The sequence below is a fragment of the Callithrix jacchus genome, chromosome 1, assembly GCF_049354715.1.
Source record: "Callithrix jacchus isolate 240 chromosome 1, calJac240_pri, whole genome shotgun sequence".
In the NCBI taxonomy this organism is placed as follows: domain Eukaryota; kingdom Metazoa; phylum Chordata; class Mammalia; order Primates; family Cebidae; genus Callithrix; species Callithrix jacchus.
Window position 1 is genome coordinate 14028127 of NC_133502.1, and position 14657 is coordinate 14042783.

Here is a 14657-nt window from a genome sequence, read left to right on the forward strand (position 1 = left end):
TTTGCAAATTTGGAATGGAGCCTATGTTTCTCATGAAGTGTTGCAGCCTCAAAGCAGGAATTCTGACGGGATGGGAAGCCTAGCCTCAGGTCAGAAGCCAGAAACAGACACTTTCAAAGTAGAAAGAAGACAGAAATTTGTGCTGAATGAGGATGAGGTAATGGACATATTCAGTAAGCTATAGGAGGAGTCAAGAATATTCATGAAAGGAGAACCATGCCCACACAATTAAGATTCCTGGGTCCCATGTTCAAAACATGGCAGAGTTAGCCTGATGGCAGGGCAGAGTCTTCTGGCCTCTACTGTGGAAAGGTGAGCCGAGGACGGCCAGGCCATCTCTGCACACCCCCCACAGGCTGGTGTGGCGCTGCTTTGGTGTTGCATTGAAATCCCAAAAGGGAGGGGCGGTGTCAGGCTGTTGGTTGAAGTCCCAGGTGGAATCTTTGGAAAGAGGTGGCTTTTGTTCACTCTTAAGAAAGAAGCCTGTGTCCTTCAGCAAGGGTGGTGAGGGGGTGGGGAGTGTAACAAGGCTCCTCTGACCTCCCATCCCCTCACAGCCAGAGACACAGCTTTAAGGTTACCCTGGGCTCCCCTTGGCCAAGGGAAGGTCTGTTCAGTGGGTTGAGGGCCTTCGGCTTTCTTGCTGTTTATGTCTTCAACAAATGTAATTAATATCCCTGCCATCTTAACTAAGCATTTATCACACACTGTGGCCGTAACTTTTGCAGTTTGAGGTCTCACAGCAAAACCAGCATGCATTTCTTTTTCCTTCTTCACAATTTCCCAGATGGAAGATTCATTCTTACTGCAGGTCTCAGCATCCTCAGCACACGACTCTTTCCTCATTAAGTCAAGACCTTTTGCCCTTTGACTTAAAGGGAGCACTCTAAGGCTCACTTTGACGTATCCCAGTTGCCAGCATCACTACTGTTTGGGGCCTTTCGGAAGTAAAATAAGGGAGACTTGAACCGGCACTGCGGCGTCTCAAAAGGCGGTCTGCTCAGCCAAGTGGCAGCCTGGATCTGCTGGGCGAAGGGAGGAGTTATGTCCAGGGTGGGACAGAGAGGATCGAGAGAGATTAACTCACTAGTCAGAACAGCAGGAAATTCAGAACTTAGGGTTATTTCTGAAAATTTCTATTTAAAATTTTCGACTGAGATTGACCAAGGGTAACTGAAGCCACATGGAAAGCAAGACAGAGGATAAGGGAGGGGCCTCCTGAACTCCAGGAGCACCGAGTTCGGAAAAAGTCAACACATCAATGGAGTCATTTGTTTAATTTTTTCTTAAAAGCCACCTGCAGGATATTGTAGAAAGGGTGCGCTGCCAGTCACAGCTTGTGATGCGACACGTTCACTCTGCAAGTTCAAACTCCCCCAGATGTTTCTCTTCCTGCGTAACCGTCACGTGACTAGTTTTGTTGTGTGTTGTTGTAGAAGTGAACACATTTCCCTATCAAAAGAATGTCGTTCTCATTTTCTCTGTTTCCTTTAAGCATTTTCATGTAGTTGGCCTTTTGTTAGTGGTCAGCATTTATGGCTTTTTGCAGAAGGCATCTCTTTGAGTAACAATTTCTTGAAATAAAAAAATACATTCTCAGCTGGGTGCGATGGCTCATGCCTGTAATCCCAACACTTTTGGAGGCCGAGCTGAATGGATCACCTGAGGTCGGGAGTTCAAGACCAGCCTGACCAACATGGCAAAACCCCGTCTCTACTAAAAATATAAAAGTTAGCTGAACGTAGTGGCATGCTCCTGTAATCCCAGCTACTTGGGAGGCTGAGACAGGAGAATCACTTGAACCCGGAAGGCAGAGGCTGCAGTGAGCTGAGATTGCACCACTGCACTCCAGCCTGGGTGGCAGAGTGAGACTCTGTGGCTCTGGCTCTGGCTCTGGCTCTAGCTCTAGTGCATGATCTCTCTCTCGCTCTCCCTCTCTCTGTCTCTCTCTATACATATACACACACACACACACACACACACACACACATGTATGTAGGTATATATAGACACACACATACATATATCTATACACACACACACACACGTTTCTCTAATTGATTTTAGAATCTTGAACCCGGCTTATAGTTGCTTTTGTTGAAGACTGTGCTGTTATAGTCTCTTCATGGGAATTATGGTCTTAAAATTATTATTTTATTCATTCAGCAAATCTCTATCAGCACTTACTGTATACCTCATGTTGTTCTGGTGAACAAAGCAAGATCCTGTCTCGGGGGTGTGCCTTCCAGCAGAGAAGGATGGCAGCGTGAAAGGAACATTAGAAAATGACGCTGTCTTTGGGTGTTAGAAAGTGGTATGTGAAAGTGAGAAATAAACAGAAACAGAGAGCAGGATCAGGGATGGAGGTATGGGGCAAACTGTCCTTTCCAGAGTGCCCTTGGAATCACTGCCACTGTGGATCGGAATGAGTTCCTTAATTAAATCCTGGCCATCGATCAGCATCCCTTTCTGTTGCATTTGGCAGCGCTTACAGACTATGTTGTAAACAAAGCCGAACCATCTTGTTTGCCAGAGCTGTGGTTGATGAACACCTAAGGAACTGGTTGTGTGATACTCATATTTTTTAAAAATGTGTTTAGTTATTCAGAAATCTTGTAGTCCTTCTAGACTAAACTCAGTGTTGTTAGATATGCTTCACGTACTTTTGTTATATACTTATTTGTAAGTTTCTTTTTTCTGAATCGAGAATCTGTGTGTTTGTGCTTTGTCTTCCTCTGTCAAGTGGGAAGGGACTGCCATCCTTAGTGAACCTGTATCAATTTTTGCTTCTTAGTGGTTTCCTCATTAGTGGATCATGCAGACCCCATTTCCCACCTTTTTCCCCTTGTAGTCAGTATCTCATTCCCCAGTCACTCATCAGAAGACAGTGAATATAAGGGAAAGTTTAAGTTTTATTTTGCAGTGATTAAAGTACAGTGAGGTTTAAAAATACTAAAGGTGGAATTTTCATAGCTACCAAAAGTTGAAAATAACACAGAACATATTTCAGTGAAAAATGAAGCAAGGTGGGTAACTGACTTACCGAGTCCCTGCTGGATGGTAGCACTGGTGCTTAGTACTTTATGTATATTTCCTTCATTTAAGTCTCACAACCGCTCTTTTAGGAGATGTTGTCTTTCCAGTGTTCAGATGGGAAAGCCAGTGCCAAGGCAGGGCAGGAGACCTGCCTGAGCCACATGTGAGTGTGTATTGCAGGCACATTCAGGCACGTGAGGCTCTCTAGGTGTGGGGCCAGAGACATGTGAACCCCCGCCTTCCCCTATTCTGTGCTGTTCCCAAATCTCTCCCATGGTTTTGTACCTAACAGTAATAGCTTCATCTGTTGACAATGACATCAAAGTTCGGTTTCTCTCTGTCTTTATTTTTTTATTTTTTTGCCAATCAGTTTGAGCTTATAAGGTTGCTCAGGTTAGCCTTGAACTCATGACCTTGCCTCTGCAAGCGCCACGACCTCTGGCGGGAGCCACTTTGGACCCCTCTGTCTTTCTTTATAATGAAGATAACGTTTTATAGTGCTTGACTTTTCCACCCTCCCCACACCCACACCATTTACCAGTTCTTTTTGTAGATTGTCAGTATTTTCAGATATGCTTTCTTTCTGTTTTTATTGTGGTAAAATACACATAACATAACTTTACCATTTTAACCATCCTGAGTGTCCGATTCAGTGGTATTAAGTACATTTATACTGTTGCTGAGCCATCCCCGCTCTCCGGAGCTTTTTCATCTTCCCAAACTGAAACTCTGTCCCCATTAAACACTCACTCCCCACTGTCTGCCCCCCCTCCCCACCCCCACCCCTAAGCACCATCCTCCTCTCTGTATCTATTGGATATGATTGTTGTGCTTTTGTAATATACCTGTTCGTAAATTTATTTCCCATATTCTGAGCTTTCCAGCTTTTCAAAGGAGAATAAATATTAAGTGTCTGGCTAGAACTCTGACCTCTTTGCAGAGCACAAACCTGGAGCTGAAGCGCCCCCACCTCCCCACTCACTCCCACGGTTAACACAATATTAAACCTGAAAAGTACATGTTATAAAAAGAATGGAAAGTAAAAAGTATGTGTTTGGGAAGTTTTCTGGAAACTAAAGAGCTAAGAATTCTTAAAGGATCTGGACAGCTGTGTTTTCATACTTCAGTTTGATTCATGGATTTTTAATGTAAAAGCTTTTACATAAAAACATTAAAATCCCCTTCTCAGGAGTGAGAAAATGTTCCCGTTCTCCCAACTGACCATTTGAAAAAAAGAGTTAAAAAATACATTCTATAGAAAGTGTCTGTAAACAGAGTAATTTTTCTTTCGCGTAAGATTGGTTCTTGAGGAAATGCTGTGTTTCAAAGTCAGGGTTGATGAACTTTGCGTATGATGGAAAATGAGAATGGGAACCACAGGTGTCATTTGGTGGTTTTGTTTTACAAAGTCTTCACCTTTCTCCTGAATCACAGGACCAAGTTCAACAAAATTTCTACTTTCTACCTTTCTTTGGAATAGTAGTTTTGGAAGCCAAGTATTAGTATATGATAGCAGGTGTGTTTTCTAAAGATTCAGGATCAGCGGGCTGAATGTACTTTTGTGACTTCATTAGACCATTGAGCCGAGGAGAAAAGTGCCAGTCTTACCAGGCACGAGGAAAAAGGCCCATCTTTTGCTTTTGCTGGAAGTGGTGTCCTGCTTTCTACAAGCAGGCATCCTCTGCCTTATACTTACCTTGTTCATTTTATGTGTGATATTTTATTCTCTGCCTAATAGGTATCAAAGTATCAAAATGTCAAGCATGATTTTCTAATCTGGATAAATTTTACAAGTTTTTATTCATCTACTTCTAAAAGGAATGAAAAGACAATGAATTGCTCAAGGTCAGGAGACGACAGATCTAGCACCATGAAGAGCTGGATTCTCCCCTAAATGTTTGTTTCTGTTGCTTGCTTCAAACCAGGTTTGCAAGAAAGCAGCAGAAACCCCCCACACATCCACCTATATACACACACACACACACACACACACACACACACACACACACACACACACACAGTCTGTCTGTCTGTCTTTGCAGAGCCTTGGAATGAAAGAAGGAGGGAGCTGTGTACTAATGACGCCATGGTTGTATCTTGCTCCATTACAGTGAGGGAGCTGAAAGGGCCCATTCTCTTCACGGCCTGGAGTCAGAGACTGAAACCTAATCTGAAGTGTGTTTAAGGAGAGTTCTGAACGCTGGGACTTAGTGCAGAGGGGAACAAGGAGACAGTGTGTCCTCAGGGGCAGCGTGGCCGCCCCTAGAGCCCTGGCAAGCGGGAAGAATCGCAGCATTTGTGGGCAGAACCGATGAGCAGGCCTAAACATTTAGCTACTTTGCCCCAGAATGAAAGCCTTGTTTAGCTCCCGAGGGTTTGGGTTCAAAGTTTGAAGTTCCTGTCAGTGGTGAGCACAGTTTCCTGACAAGGGTGCCGTCGGTCTGCTGTTCAGCTTTTGAGTCATTTAATTTTTCCTCCTGCAGCCTTCTCCTCCTCCACATCATTGCCATTGTCATCAGGAATGCCCATTAGAGCTCACCTGGGCTGGATGTTGTTCTAAGGGCATGGGGCATACTAAATCAGTTAATCCTTAAAGCGACCACAGAATGGTTCAGTCTTTAGGTCCATTTTATGTAAGAGGAAACTGAGGCACAAGTAGTAGCTTGCCTCCAGTGACTGTGACCTTGGGCACACTGTTGTCCTCCAGCCTGGAATATCCCAGTAGATAGAGCAGAACTGAGGTGCAGGTGTGCAGGCGTATTGATCCTTTCTGCCCATAGGGTAAACCCTCAGAGCCATTGCATCTGGTCTCAAGTGTCCAGATTTACTGCAAATGTTATTGCTGATGTCTGGAAAGTGAAAAAGGTAGGAGTGCCCTGTTCTGGCTTGTAATATACTTTTGATATGCACAGGAGGCAAGAGGCCAGGGTCCCTGGCAAAGGGTCTAGCCTCAAGCTTGGACCCATAGCCCTGAAAGAGAAAAGGGATTCCTGTTTTCACTCCCTAGTGTTGCTTTTTGGCCCACCCTGGAGGATGGCCCCCATTCTGTCCCATATAAACCCTAGACCTCAGCTGGCAGAAGGACAAGCAGCTGGACATTGACAGGAGAAGAAGCAACTGAGCATCAGAGACTACACATAAATGCAGCTTAACTTCAGACCTCACGACTTTGGAGAGGAGTTCGCTGGAGATGGCCTGGTTTCAGGCAAAGATCACCTTCTTTACACACCATCCCCTTTCCAGCTCCCCTTCTGCTGAGAGCCACTTCCACTGCTTAATAAAACCTCCACATTCACTATCCATTCAAGTCCCTGTGACCTTATTCTTCCTGGATGCGGAACAAGAACCTGAGTACTAAAAGGGCAGGGTGTAAGGGGATGTCATCCTGACTCTCCACTGAGCTGGCTTACATTTGGATGTCCTCAGACGGCAACTGCCCAAAGAGCATTAACTATATAATACACCCCCAGAGACAACCATGCAGCTGGAGCCCAAAAGCTGCTTGTCCTGGCCTCGACACCCACTCACAAGGAGTGGGAGCATGGCTGCAGAGTAAGCAGGCCACTGCGCTGTGGCAAGTCCCCAAAAGGGGTCCAGGGAATTCTCCTGTCTCACTTTCACTAAGCCCTGAGCCGTTCTGATTTTTTTTTTCTCTTTGCTTTTCTCTCTTACAACTTTTACGATCTTCCTTTCATTCCTTGTCTTTCAGATTTCCCAATAATTTGCCTTGAGAGCTTTACTCATTCATTCTGTGAGACACTCTCTGGCTCTTTTCAATCTGAAAGGTTCTGGAAATTTTTCTTATCTTATTCTTGCCTAATTTCCTTTCCTCTGGGGTCTCTCTGTCCAGAAGTCATGTTATTCAGATGTTGAAACTCTTGCCCTGTGGCTCTAAATGTTTTATATCTTCTCTTCTTTCTCATCTCTTCACCTTCAGGCCTAGCTTCTAGGGGAGTTCTCAGCTTTATCTTTAAAGTCTTCCTAGTGAAATTTTTATTTCTCTTATGTTACTTTTTTATTTCTAAGAGCTCTTTCTTGTTATTCATGTGTTCCTTTTTATAACTTTCTGTGTTTTGCTTAAAGTTATAAACTCTTAGCTATGTATGTGGGTACAAATTACAGTATTTCTAAAAGCTTTCCCCCTACTCCTGCATTATTGGAGGTACCTGGCATCTCCCATTTCCTTGGGGGCACTCTGCATAATGTGACCACCTCCTGGTGCTGACTCTTCCTCCTCTCCTCTGTAACTAGATTTCTCCTTTCTTCTTGGTCACCTTTCACAGTTTTCAGGAACTCCATCACCTCCTGTCTCCTCTTTCATTTGCTCTGGTTTCCATGAATTTATTCCTTTCCCCCCTTTTAATTATTATTGATTTTTTTTTTTAGATAGGTTCTCACTTTGTCCAGGCTGGAGTGAGATGGCATGATTATAGCACTGCAGCCTCTAGCTCCCAGGCTCAGGTGATCTTTCCTCCTCAGCCCCTGCTAATTTTATTTTATTTTTGTAGAGATGGGGTCTCCCTATGTTTCCCAGGCTAGTCGCAAACTCCTGGCCTCAAGTGATCCTCCCACCTTGGCCTCCTAAAGTGCTGGGATTATAGGCATGAGCCACTGTGGCCTTTCCTTTTTAATTGTTTCAATGTTGTTGCAGTGAGCTTTCCGGATGCAGTGGAGGTAAGCTCCTGTGTGTCGTCTGCCACGTTTAGCCACAATCTGACATTTGTCTCCTGGTTTGTACTAAGCCCTGTCTGGCAGTGGCCTTGTGCTAATCTTTCTAGGAAAAACATGCATTTCCGGACAGATAAGCAAGTTCCTGTGGAATTTCTCAAACTGTGCTCTCGTTGACAGATTTTCACATAAGCCTGGGAGTTAGGAAGGGCAGGGCTGAGGTAGAGGCTGTCCTGGGTGCGCAGCTGGGACTTGGTGTGATTCTGGGCCTGGCATATGGCCCCCCCACCTCACCAGCTGAATTCCAAGGCGACTACAGGCAGCGACCTTCTGGGGACTCTGCCACAGGGACTTAGTCCTGTGGCATGCTGCTGTACTAACAGACTCCACTCAGGATGTTGCAGACACACGCCTTTGGGGTTAGGAAGTGGGACCTCCTTCCAGTGTCAACTCATCCCCTGTCATTCATTCTGTAAGTCTGCATTTCCCTTCACTGTCATGGTGGCAGCAATAATCATAGAGAATGTGTGTCATGGGCCAGGCCCTTTGCTAGGTACTCTGTGGTCATGGTTTCATTGAATTCCCACGCCAGTCCTAAAAGGGAAATAATAGCATCAAATAGCATTTCTAGCCCTTTCATAACTATAGTGTGCCGTGGGGAGTACAATTTAGTACTCCCTATCCCTAATTAATTTCTTGATGCCCTCCCCTGTGTGGCTGTATTTGGAGTAAGGAAGTACAGTAATTAAGGTAAAATGAGGTCCTGAGGATGGAGCTCTGATGTGATAGAACTAGTGACCTTGGGAGAAGTGATACCGGAGACCTCTTGCTTGCTGTCACTCAGCATGTGAGGACACAATGAGAAGGTGGCTGTCTGCAAGCCAGGCAGGGAGCCCTCAGAGAACTAGATCAGCTTATACCTTGAGTGTAGACTTCACACTCTCCAGAAGTGTGAAAACAACAATTTCTGTTGTCTAAGCCACCCAGTGCATTAGTGTTTGGTTATGTCCACCTGAGCAGACACAGACATAAGTCCTCATGTTTCCATCTGTGTTTACCTAGCCAACTCCTACTCATCCTTCAAGACCCATTCAGATGGGCTGCTTCTAAAACACATTAGGCATTCCACTCTCAAAGAACTCCCCCATCAGGGAGAATAGCCAGTCACACTCTTCCCTGAGCTGCTATGGCCTTCGTTAGTTCCTCTAACTTGCCACTTACCACGTACTCCAATTTAGCAGGTTATTTGTGCACATCACCGATGGGATTAGTCCATTTTCACACTGCTAATAAAGACATAATATGAGAAAGAGGCTTAATGGACTCAGAGTTCCACATGGCTGGGGAGGCCTTACAATCTTGACAGAAGGCAACGGAGGAGCAAGTCATGTCTTACATGGATGGCAGCAGGCAAAGAGAGAGCTTGTGCAGAAAAACTTCTCCATCTAAAACCATCAGATCTTGTGAGACTTACTATCGTGAGAACAGCATGGGAAAGACCTCCCATGATTCAATCACTTCCCACAGGGTTTCTCTCACACACATGGGAATTGTGGGAGCTACAATTCAAGATGAGATTTGGGTGAGGACATAGGCAAACCGTATCACTGACCCAAAGAGAGATGCTCATCTTGTGCTTTTCTTTCTCTCTGCCTAGCATAGTGACCACACACTGCAGCTTGCTTGATAAATACACCCCAGCCTCCTCAGGCAGTCATAGTTATTCATACTTCTGTCCACCTGGTCCAAATCTGCCAAAGGGCTATAAGAAAATCTGTGACACTGTGGTGCCCTAGGATGAGATGGGTCAAGGGTTAGTGAGTTACAGGATTTTGAACAATATTTAAAGGTATAAATGGTAGGGAGAAGAACACAAGGCCTTTGAGAGAAGCCATTTCCTTCTACCGAGTGAGAGAATGCCTTGGTTGTCATGGTTACACTAAATCCCAAAACAGCACAAACAAAGCACTTCTAGAAATGGCTCTCTGTAGCCCCAGCAGATGCAAACCTTGTAAACCTGGTCAAACATTATCCAATTCTGTCTATGAGATGCTTTCCAGAAGGTAGTACGTTAGCTGTCTCAGGTAGGGAATTAATGGATTTAGATTATGTAATCCAGTAGGAAGAGGGAGAATATACTCCCAACCTACAGAAAGAATGGTGTCTTTATTCTTTTAGAAAACAAAAAATACTCCTGCTTAAAACTGTTATGGCAATAACCTGAAAGTGTAGAAATTTTTATTATTATTATTTTTTGAGATAGAGTCCCACTCTGTCACCCAGGCTGGAGTGCAGTGGCGGGATCTCAGCTCACCGCAACTTCTGCCTCCTGCGTCCAAGTGATTCTCCTACCTGAGCCTCCAGAGTAGCTGGGACTACAGGTGCGTGCCACCATGCCTGGCTAATTTTTTTGTGTTTTTAGTAGACAGGGTTTCACCGTGTTGGCCAGTCTGGTCTCGAACTCCTGACCTCAGGTGATCCACCCAACTCGGCCTCCCAAAGTGCTGGGGATTATGGGCATGAGCCACTGCACCTGGCCTAGAAATGTTTTAAGGTTAAGATAAACTGAAGCACCTTTGAGTCACAATTTTTAATAGCTAGAAGCACTGTGTGAACATGTGTCCTGTTTAGTATTCAGTGTGTACAAACCAGCCATTCCCTAAGAATGTAAACTTCCTCCTAAATTTAATTTTATAGGCTCCAATGAAAAGCCGGTTGAGGACAGAGAAGGCAACAGGGACACACAGCGTGGAGCCAGCCCACTGCTTTGTCACTAGATTAAAATTCAGCTGCCTTTTGGAGCATCATTGAAAGTAGCCAGTTAAAAAAAAAAAGGACAAAAATTTGATTCCATAGTTTCACGAATTGCTGGTTTGTTCAAAATAGAACATTATAATGACTACTATTTGGCTTCTTCGTTTTTTTTTTTTTTCATTCCTTTTTTGAGATGGAATTTCACTCTTGTTGCCTAGGCTGGAGTGCAATGGCGTGACCTTGGCTTACCGCAACCTCTGCCTTCTGGGTTCAAGCGATTCTCCTGCCTCAGCCTCCTGAGTAGCTGGGATTACTGGCATATGCCACCATGCCTGGCTAATTTTGTACTTTTAATAGTGACAGGTTTCTCTATGTTGGCTAGGCTGGTCTTGAACTCCTGACCTCAGGTGATCCACTCTCCTTGGCCTCCCGAAGTGCTGGGATTACAGGCCACTGTGCTTGGCCCTATTTAGCTTCTTCTAAGATCACTTCAGGAATATTATGGTCGAGACTGGTAGTGAATGGGATGGGACTCATGGTTTCTTAGAGCTGATGGGAGCCTTTGAGATCTGCCCCTACCCCCAGCACAAACCCTCAGGGACATCAAAAAAAGTTCATCTGGGCCAGGTGCATTGGCTGACACCTATAATCCTAGCACTTTGGGAGGCCGAGGCAGGATGATTGCCTGAGCTCAGGAGTTTGGGACCAGCCTGGGCAACATAGCAAGACCTCATCTCTACAAAAAATAAAAAAATTAGCCAGATGTAGTGGTGCACATCTGTAGTCCCAGCTCCTTGGGAGGTGGAGGTGGGAGGATCGCCTGAGATGGAGATTGCAGTGAGCTACAGTGGTGCCACCGCACTCCAGCCAAGGTGACAGCAATACACTTTCTCTAAAAAAAAAAAAAGTTTAAATAACAAAAATATTTTTTTAAAAACAACAAAATATTCATTTGTCATCAGATCCCTTTCGTATTAAACCATTACTCACATATAGGTTTTCAAATGATGCCTAGATAAGCGGGTTTCCTGTCTTCATGTATAATAGTCTGCGTAGCTGCGTATGTGTGTGTGTGTGTACGCGCGCGCGTGTGCGTGTTGAAGTTAACCTTTAAGAAGATACTTTTACTGATGAATTTTCGACAGGGTCTCTTTTCTTAGGTTCTGTCAGCTTAACCTGTGCTGTTTCTACCTTTTTCCCCACTCAAACTTTATTGATTTATTTACGAGTTTGTTTTTTTGTTTTTTTTTTTTGAGATGGAGTCTCCCTCTTGTCATCCAGGCTGGAGTGCAATGGTGCGAACTTGGCTCACTGCAACCTCTGACTTTCTGATTCAAGCAATTCTCCTGCCTCAGCTTCCCAAGTAGCTGGGATTACAGGCGCACACCACCACGCCCAGCTAATTTTTGTATTTCTAGTAGAGACAGGGTTTCAGCATATTGGCCCGGATGGTCTCAATCTCTTGACCTCGTGATCTGCCTGCCTTGGCCTCCCAAAGTTCTGGGATTACAGGTGTGAGCCACTGTAGCCGGCCCCACAGGTTCGGTTTTTAGCAATAAAAGGCTAGTGGATTTGTGGCTCTTGAATCCCATCCTCAGCTTTCAGTGCAAAGCCTGCCCAAATGCCAAATGTGCCATTATTTCCAAAGATTTTCAGTTTATCCCTTTTTTGCCAGACATATAAAAGAGCCCTTTGTGTAAAGAAATAGTAGCAAATATTTAGTGCATACACATGGATTTTCACCAGTTTTCCCCATGCGATAAGGTCCTACCCCCTAATATTTTTCTAAGATCTGATGTAAAGAAAATAGATGCCTTATTTTTTTATTTGTAAAAGTAGAGTTAACACATTGCGTTGTGAATGACCGTTTTCAGTTGTTTATAGATGTGACCCTAATTCCTCAGGTACTTTTTCCCCCTTTCTGCATTTTTTAAATTGTGGTAAAACGGTAAAAAAAATTTACCATTTTTACATGTGTAGTTCAGGGGCATTAAGTACGTTCACATTGTTGCTCAATTATCACCACCATCCAGCCCCGAACTCTTCTTAGCTTGCGAAACCGAAGCTCTGATTCTGTTAATCACCGTCTCCCCATTCCCTCTCCCCAAAGCCCCTGGCAACCCCCATTCCACTTTCTGTCTCTATGAATTTGCCTACTCTAGGTACCTCATTTAAGTGGAATCATATAATATTTGTCCTTGATGACTGGCTCATTTCAATTAGAATAGTGTCAGTAAGTTTCATTTGTGATATAGCCTGTTACTGAGTCTCTTTCCTTTTGAAGGCTGAATCGTCCTCCGCTGTGTGTAATTATCCTCCATGTACTGATCCATTCGTTTATCGGTGGACACTTGGGTTGCTTCTAGCTTTTGGCTCTTGTGAACAATTCTTCTGTGAATGTGGATGTACAAGACCCTGCTATCAGTTATTTTCGTTGTATACCCAGAAGTGGGATTGCTGTATCCTAGGATAAGACTTTTTTTGTTATTTTGAAAAACTGCCATACTGTTTTGTCCTAGTGGCTGCACCATTTTGTATCCTGGAATGTGACGTGGAACAGAATTACTTTCAGAGTGAAGTTAAAAAACTTACTGGCAGTAACTACAGAGAAATGATGCTGCAGGCGGATGAAGTCAATTTACTCCAGGAAAAAAGGAAAAATCATTTTCTTAGTGAAATACAAGCTCTTTCTCTGCCTGTCTTCTCTGAGAAGCTTCCTCAGAAGCAGACTTTAGCCGGTGCGCATTGACACACTTAAATAGTCAGTACCAAATCCTAAGAGAGAGAAAGTCCTTGACTATTAGGGTATCTTTATGTCTGGAAGCTCTTTAGGCTTAGCTGCCTGGTGCTCTGTTAATGCAGAGCCATGTAGCATATTGGCATTCATGCATTCTTACAGTGCTATGAAGAACTACCTGAGATTGGGTAATTTATGAAGAAAGATTTACTTGACTCACAGTTCCACAGGCTATACAGGAAGCATGGCTGGGAGGCCTCAGGAAACTTAGGATAAGCCATGGCAGAAGGTGAAGGAGGAACAAAGGCGGAGGTGCCACACACTTTTAAACCATCACATCTTATGAGAACTCCTCACTATCCGGAGAACAGCAAGGGGGAGATCTGCCTTCGTGATCTAGTTACCTCCCACCATGTCCCTCCCCCAATATCGGGAATTACAATTTCACATGAGATTTGGGTGGGGACACAGAGCCAAACCATATCACCACTGTAGAGCCATTTACCCATGCCACTGTCATCTAGTGGGTGCATTTATGCCCTTGTAGATTTCAGTGATGTTACATACAGAGTTTCCTTACAACCGTAGATAGAGCCAGCATTCACAGGGGAATTCGTAGAATGCTTTATGGACATCTCTTTTACAGATGAATTTTAGAAGCTATAAAGATGTTATTGAAACTGTAAGTTGACATGCCCTATAAAAAATTTGTTGCCATAGAAAAGTCATTTTATATAAACATTTCTATAAAATGATATATTTTAACAAAAAATTTAAGGATCAATTTGTCATTTATTAGCTAGATCCTGAGTCTCTGCTGCAAACCCCGACACTGCAGGTAGTTAATCATCATTGCTTCACTTATCTCTGACAGAACCTAAGGAGTGTGCAATGCTGGGGCGAGGCTGCAGGTTCTAGGACTCAACACGCTCTCATATTATCACCAAAATGTGCTCCGTACATTTACAGAAACCTCTGCTGGCTCCATGAAGTACCCAGTATAGGTGCAAACTCTCCCTATCCTCTCTTCTAAAGTGCTCACTTTAATGCCACGTCCATAAAGACATTCATTGTGTATTAGTTTTTGTTTTGTTTTTTACTTTTTGAGATTTCTAGTGTTGAATTGTTAAGTCTCATTTCCCAGACTCTGTAAATCTAGATGAAGCTATGAAATTCCCTTAGTTCCTGGAATTCTTTGGGAAACGTGAGTGCTTGGCCAGCTGCTTGGATAATTGGTGGTTTATTTTCATCACAAATAGGAAATGTCAAGAGCTGTGAGAAAGAAGGTTGTGAAACTGGGATGTGTTTTTTCTTTGAAAGAAAATCTGAGAGTATGGGAATTCTTCCACAAGTTCTTATCCTTTGGCCTATTTTCATAATGTTCTGTTTTCCAGGCTGGAGTATAGTGGCTCACGGCAGCCTCTGCCTCCCGGGTTCAAGCTATTCTCCTGTCTCAGCCTCT

General features: G+C 44.0%; 1 protein-coding gene across 16 annotated transcripts in view; it reads left to right on the forward strand.

Moving 5' to 3' along the window:
• The window catches only part of FARP1 (FERM, ARH/RhoGEF and pleckstrin domain protein 1), a 321357-nt gene that overhangs the window by 190335 nt on the left and 116365 nt on the right, over positions 1-14657 (forward strand). The window lies entirely within an intron of this gene.